The sequence below is a fragment of the Antechinus flavipes genome, chromosome 2, assembly GCF_016432865.1.
Source record: "Antechinus flavipes isolate AdamAnt ecotype Samford, QLD, Australia chromosome 2, AdamAnt_v2, whole genome shotgun sequence".
NCBI classification, from domain to species: Eukaryota; Metazoa; Chordata; class Mammalia; order Dasyuromorphia; family Dasyuridae; genus Antechinus; species Antechinus flavipes.
Window position 1 is genome coordinate 12888332 of NC_067399.1, and position 7538 is coordinate 12895869.

Genomic DNA, 7538 nt, shown 5'->3' on the forward strand with positions numbered 1-7538 from the left:
TTTGCTTGTCTTCTCTCCCACAGTGACTTTAATCCTCCCCCTCCACCCAAGTTTATTTCATTTTTTTTCCCTCTCTGATGTTTAAATTAAGGAAATTTTTTGGTTATAGAATTTATATTTTAGTCCCCAAGATGACAGTGATGGGGAGGCAGGGATATATAGTCGAATGATTTATCTACTTGTTATGAAACCTTGGACAGAGGTTTGGCCTCACTATTCCCCAGTGTGATGACCACGTGAGCACCCTGGAGACTTTAGAATCAGCTGGAGTCAGGATCAGTAAAAGTTCTTGATCTTTATTCTTTGTGGTCATGGACAGAATGGTGACACAAATGAGAGTAATTATGACACAAACTCACCAGGAGTGATTCTGGCTTTCTCACTCCACCCCCTAAATCCTCCACCCAATCTCCTATACAACAGATCAAATTTGCACAGAGTAGTGGGCAGGGCCATTCTTTCTCCAAGCATATACTAGTATAGTATTGTCCAATTGGTAATTAGCCTTAAGTGCTTGGACCTCAGTGCATCATGCTCTAACCCATTATATTCCAGCCCAGTAAAGTTGAATAAATCACTTCACCTTTGAATCTTAGTTTCCAAGGACCATAAGCTTAAGAAAGAAAGAACTCTAGGGATTAATTTATTCTAATCCTTCATTCTCAGAAGTAAGAAATCTAAGGTTCAGAAAGATGGTCAGTCATTCTTTGTTGCTATTATTTAAGTCCTTCAGGTATGTATAACTCCATGTGAGTTCTTGGACTATAGTGTCCATGGGGTTTCCCAATAAAGATGCAATTTGCCATTTGAACAAAAATTAAATGACTTGCCCAAGATCACACAGCCAATAACTGTCTGAGACTGGATTTAAATTTAGATCTTTTTGACTCCAGGTCTAGCACTCTATCCAGTGAACCAACTAGCTGCCTCCTAAGGTCACTCTAATGGTAAATTAGGATACTATTTTTTAGGATAGGATGGAGACTAAACATGCTATTTCCCTAGGATTGGGAAATCTCAGATAAGAAAATTCCATTCAATACATTTTGCCATTTTCTCCAAATTTATAATTGTAGTGAGTTGTCTAGAGTTCAAAGCAGTTATTTGGTACCAGGATTATAACACCAGTACATGTCAGAAGGTCTTTGTCTCATTGAGTCTAGCTTTTTAGTCATCACTTTATACTGTTTCTGAATATATAAGGAGTGGTATGAAAATGAGCTCCTCCTTATTTCAAGTTCAATACTGTGCTCAGTAGATTGACTTTCTCCTAGGATTCTTATGAAAAATCAATATATACTGAACACTATACAAATATCAATTTCCATGACTCAGAAGAAAGAAAAAAAAACAGGGAAGAAAATACATTTGTTAAGCACTTAATATATACCAGGTATTGTGTTAAATATTTTATATGTTTTCTGATATCATTACAACTGCCCTGCTTTAGAGATGTTTGTTTTATCACCATTGAGGAAATTGAGGCAGGTAGAGTTAAATAACTACCCTGAGATCACATAGGTGAGGTGTGTCTGAGACATAGTTTAAATTCAGATCATCCATTAGTTCCCACTGACTAAATATATACAGGTAATGAATGAGAAATATTAAAATAAAAGTCTTTTCACATCATAATGATGAGGTTCAGCTCCCCTCAATTCCTGGTCAGGAAGCCAAATGATGAGGTTCAGCACAGGGCAGGGAGTTGTGGGAACCCACTTCTGGTGGTGCAGGTACTTCATCAATGAATTTATGAACCCAAAAAGTTAAACTGACAAAAGAAGTTTATTATTACAATTGAGAGGTCGGCTTTTGGTGGGGGCTGGAAGCAGAGAAATCCTCCTAACAGAGAAAGTGAATAGGGTGCTGTTAGGGAAATGGGTGAACGAGATGGAGATGTAATGCTGAAAAGAGAATATCTTTTTACCTAACAGAGGGTTGCAGCTATGCCCATGGAAGAGAGAGGTCCCTTGCCATGGCATGGTAGGTCCTTTGCAAAGAAATGAGTTTAAAATTGCCATTTTTATAAGGAAATCTTAGACAAAAGTTTTAACAGAACAAGATTTCCTCAATGCTGTCACTGCCCCCAGGCCTAGATGAGACCACTTACTGGATATGATTTTGAGCCAATTTTCAGCTGTCCAGTTAAATGAGATTACTTAAATTTGAGCTAAATAGAGAGTAGTCCTGGACTCAACTAGTCCCATCAAGATAACAGAATCTTGATTTCCTGGGACAGGTCTCTCATAGAAGAGCTTCTCTGAGGACTGAAGCTTTCCCCTCAGTCCAAGAGAGAGAGACCATCGGGGTTCCCCTCCTCAGTACTATTGTCTATATCTTCTTGTAGCTGAGATAATCATTTCATCATGAATTTGAATGCTGATGTATTTCTATGATATAAATTTGTTACTGATGTTAGTTCATTGTCTGCAGTTCCTTTCAGTATAATAGAAATTCTTATTGGAGGCAGGTGGATTATTGGAAGTTTCCATCTCAGATACTCCCTAGATGTGTGATTCTGGGTAATCATTTAATCCACTGCAGAAAGGCATGGCAAATCACTTCTGTATCATTGAAAAGAAAAATCCATATGAGGAAATGAAGTTGGAGGTGACAATGACTAAAGAATATAAAAAAAAAATACAATTCAATCAAGCTTTTGTTTCCAAACCCATGTTGTGTTTCATTCTATTTCTGTCACTCTTCCTGGTTGGTGATGTAGTATCTGAATTCTTATTGATATCAAAACGGTATCAGTATCATTAATTTTGAATTGGCAGAAATCATATTAGTAAGAAATTTGTAGAATCACAGAATCAGAGAAAGACCAACCTTTTATAGATGAGAAAATAAAAGTTTGGAGATGTGATACTTTTTCAAGGTCACTCAGTCAATAAATGGAAGAGACTAAATTTGAACTCAGGGAGTATCCTTTTCATTAAAAGGAATTACATGTGCTCACTTCAGCAGCACATATACTAAAATTATAATGATACAGAGAAGGTTAGCATGGCCCAAACACAAGGATGACATACAAATTCATGAGTGTTTCATTTTTTTTTTTTCTTTGTCATCTTTTCCCCTTTTTGATTTGATTTTTTTTTCTTGTGTAGCATGATAAGTATTGGAATATGTACAGAAGAATTACACATGTTTAACTTATGTTGTATTACTTGTCATCTAAGGGAGAAGGTAGGGGAAGAGAGGGATGAAAAATTTGGAATACTAGGTTTTGCAAAGGTGAAAGTTGAAAATTATATATCTATATATTTTTAAAATATGAAACTTTAAAAAATTATAAATGCATCTGATCCCAACTTAGTGCCTATAGATTTTGAAGGAATCATATTTTAACTTTATTTCTCATTTCTATGATTTTTTGTTTCCTATTTATGCATTCTCCTTTTAACTTTAATATCTCCTTTTTTGTTCTTCGAGTTTTGCTTATTTGTTGATTCTCTAATTTTTAAGAAACATATTCAGTTAATTAATTTATTATTATTCTAATATGTATGTGTAAAGATATAATTCTCTCCCTTAGCACTGCTTTAGTTACATTTCATTAATTTTGATAATTTTTTTCATCATTATGTTACTCTACATAATTATTGTTTCTTTCATTTGTTATTTGACCTGCTCATCATTTAGGATTTCATTGTGTAATCTTTATTTGCGTCTGTATCCCTTGTTTATGACTCTGAAATCATTGGTTATTTTATTGCTTTTTTTTTTCTACATAGTATATATTAATTGGCTTTGCCTTTTAAATATTTAGTTATTAATTCTCCTTGTCCCAGTACATGGACAGTTTTAAAGTTAAATTTAGGATTAATATCTAGGTCTAGTATTTTACTCTCTCTTTTGGAAGAAGCCAAAGGGTTAACTCTACTTTGCTCAACTAGTTTTACAATTACATATTTTTCCCCATTTATTTTATCTTTCAACAGAAAGAAAGAAGAAATCGTTAGCCAAAACTAGAGAGAGGGATATTGAAGTCTTCTGTCATTATACTGTTACTCTCTATATCATCTTGTCATGCAGATAATATTACCATTATGAATTTGGATATTAATGCATTTGAACCATATAAATTTATTATCAACTGATTTATTGTCCATAGTTCCTTTTAACATTTTAGAGTTTCCTTATTTCTTTCTCTTTTCTTTTTTTCATTTTTTGGAAGATTTGTCATTGTTTTCTTAGGTAGCATGACTGCTATTCCTATTTTTTTTTATTCACTTGAGGTATAGTAAATCTTTTCTATCCCTTCAGTTTTACATTGTGCACTTATCTTAAATGTTTCTTCTAGGCAATTGATTGTAGGTTTGGTTTTCTCTCTGTTGTCATTCTGTTGCTCTTGGTTGCTGCATTTATTAACTCAATTTTTGTTGTTTGAGGTGTAAATAATCAGTTATCTTTTTTTTTTAAATGTATCTAAAGCTTTTTTATTATTATTATTGAATGTCCATTTTGTTTTCTCATTTATGATCAGACTTGCATTTTCAGGAGAAGTTATCCTAGTATGCATTTGGAACTACATTACTCTCTTCAAGAAACAATATTCCATTCTTTCCTATATTTTCTAGTAAGTACAGAATTGTCTTGAGTTTTTCAAAATATTATTTAAATGTCCTTTCTCCTGATTACTTGCAGAAGTAGGAAAACTGAATTTTTTTAAAACTGAATTTAATTATTAAATTTAATTATTATGTGTCTTGAAATTTGCAGGCTTGGTTTTGTTTTCATTTTCCTCATAAAATTTGTCTACGAGTACAATCAATTGGAATTTTTTTACTATGTTAAGAAGTTCTGAGCAATTTCCTTCTATTATTTTCTTCATTGTGGCCCTACAATTCTTGCCTAGGATTACCTCAACCCCAAACATTCAGCAAGCACAAATGATTAGGAGAGCCATCAGATCACCATCTCATCTAAATATATGTATATAGAACCATTATCTCATTAAATAGGTAATTAGTCTTAAGTGCTTGGCTGTCTGATTCATGCATACCTTTTCAGAGTTTCAGCCCTCTACAATCTTGCTCATTTTTATTGTTGTTGTTGGTAAGCAGGAAATAAATTCTGTTCTCATAATTCTCATTTCTTTTTTTGGTCCTCTCTGGGATTATTTTTTTGTTGTTCCATACTTTACTTTTATTCCAAGGTGTGGTTTATCTCATTTATAATTGAGTTATTTGGCCTGTCTTTCAGGAGCCAAAATTGTAGAGTAAGTAGTAAACCATCATAACCACCCAATATTAACCCCTAACCAACCACAAAATAATACCCTGAAACAAATCCTGGAAGAGCAGTACCAGAAAAAAAAAAAAAAAAAAAAAAAAAAAAGCTAGGGTGAGACAATCTGTTAGTCCGAGATATTTTGAAGATTGTCATAAAGTTCTAAGGCAAAAGGGGAATTCAATGCATAATAGAAAGCACCCCAGTAAGCCAGCAGAAAGTCCAACATAAGCAAACTAGGAGGAGATATTGAGCCCCAGTACAACAGAGCAAGAAAATATTAACATCAGAACCACCTATGTGCCTCAGGAATGGGCAGACTCCAGGTCAAATAACCACTACTTATTTTAGCATAGTCCAGAGCAAATAAGTAAAGGCCTGTAGCCAGACATTCATGTGTTTAAGCATATCCCTAGAATAGTAGGAAATTTCTAGAGGTCAGACTGCCATATGCTTCATTGTAGCCCCAGGGAAACAGAGAAATCCATTGGCCTCAACTCATACCAGAAAACATCACAAATATTCCAGCTCAGCATGAAATAAATGATTAGATCTTTATACCCTCTCCACTGTGCCAGATACTTTTCCATAATCCACCTCTAGTGCACTACTAGGCACAGGATTCCCCTGTGTATTTCAGGACAAAAATCATCACAGGAGTAGCTAAACAACAAAGGTCTGTAGCTATTGACAAAAGAAAATTGAAATACTATTCTTTATATCACAGGAGCAGAGCTCAAATTTAAAAGAAATGAAAAACCAAAAATGATGAACAAACAACAGCAACAACATAGAATCTGATCGTAAATAGATATGGTGACAGAGAAGATCAAGACACAAACTTAGAAAAGGAAAATAATGTTAAAATACCTTTAATCAAAAAGAAAGAAAAATGGAAATGGTGTCAAATCCGAAAGAACTCATGGAAAAGCTCAAAAAGGAGTTTAAAAGTCATATAAGAGAGGTAGAAGAAAAAAATGGAAAAAGAAATGAGTGATGGATGAGAATTATGAAAATAAAAGAGTCCAACAGCTTAGAAAAGTAGAATTTCCAAAAAGAAAAGAAAATAAATGTAAAAGATAATTGAAAAAAATAATTCCTTAAAAGTTATAATTAGATAAGTGAAAGTAAGTGACTCCATGAGACTTCAAAAATGAATCAAGTAAATTTTTTAAAAAAAAGAAGAAAAGGTAAAATACTTCATTGGAAAAACAACAGATCTGGAAAACAGATGCAGAAGAGACAATATCAAAATCATTGCAAAAGGAATGGGAGGACAAATAGGAGGAAAAGTGAAGTGGGGGAAAATAAAGTTATAATCATAAGTAGTGAATGTGAATATGATGAACTCATCCATAAAATGGAAGCAGATAGCAGAATGGATTAAAAACCATAATCCTATAATAAATTGTTTACTAAAAAAAAAATCCATTTGAAGGGTGGAGGAGGTTTATCTTACAACAAAATAATGAAAGATCCTTAGAGGCAAGAATTGACTTGTGTAATTAGGGATGGTGGCCTGAGATTTTAAAATAATTTTTTGTTCTTTGTCCTTAGCCTTCTTCTGTTAACCTTCCTCCTTCTAGAATCTAAATTCCATCAGAGCAGGGAGTGGCTATGTAATGATGGGTATAACTTCTGTAACATTCAATTAATGGGGCATCAGGGAAAGAACTTGTGCTTCAGGATAGGGAAATAAAGTGCTGCCTTTAGAGTTTCAAAGGGATGTCTATTCACCAAGGCACCCATTCTTGCACTGATATAAAATAAATATTCCCTGCATTAAAAAGAAAAGAAAGAAAGAAAGAAAGAAAGAAAGAAAGAAAGAAAGAAAGAAAAAAGAAAAGAAAAAAGAAAAGAAAGAAAAAGAAAAGAAAGAAAGAAAAAGAAAAGAAAGAAAGAAAGAAAGAAAGAAAGAAAGAAAGAAAGAAAGAAAGAAAGAAAGAAAGAAAGAAAAAGAAAAGAAAGAAAAAGAAAAGAAAGAAAGAAAGAAAGAAAGAAAGAAAGAAAGAAAGAAAGAAAGAAAGAAGGAAGGAAGGAAGAAGGAAGGAAGGAAGAAGGAAGGAAGGAAGGAAGGAAGGAAGGAAGGAAGGAAGGAAGGAAGGAAGGAAGGAAGGAAGGAAGAAGGAAGGAAGGAAGGAAGGAAGGAAGGAAGGAAGGAAGGAAGGAAGGAAGGAAGGAAGGAAGGAAGGAAGGAAGGAAGGAAGGAAGAAAGAAAGAAAGAAAGAAAGAAAAAGAAAAGAAAGAAAGAAAGAAAGAACGAACGAACCTGAAAGACACACATGTAGTAAAGGTAAGGG

At 33.6% G+C, this 7538-nt stretch overlaps 1 non-coding gene across 1 annotated transcript; it reads left to right on the top strand.

The window, feature by feature from the left end:
• The first annotated feature begins 2954 nt into the window (after positions 1–2954).
• LOC127552551 (U6 spliceosomal RNA) lies at positions 2955–3061 on the top strand. The gene has a single exon (XR_007951427.1). It is a non-coding gene; the product is annotated as a U6 spliceosomal RNA (small nuclear RNA).
• The last annotated feature ends 4477 nt before the right edge of the window (positions 3062–7538 follow it).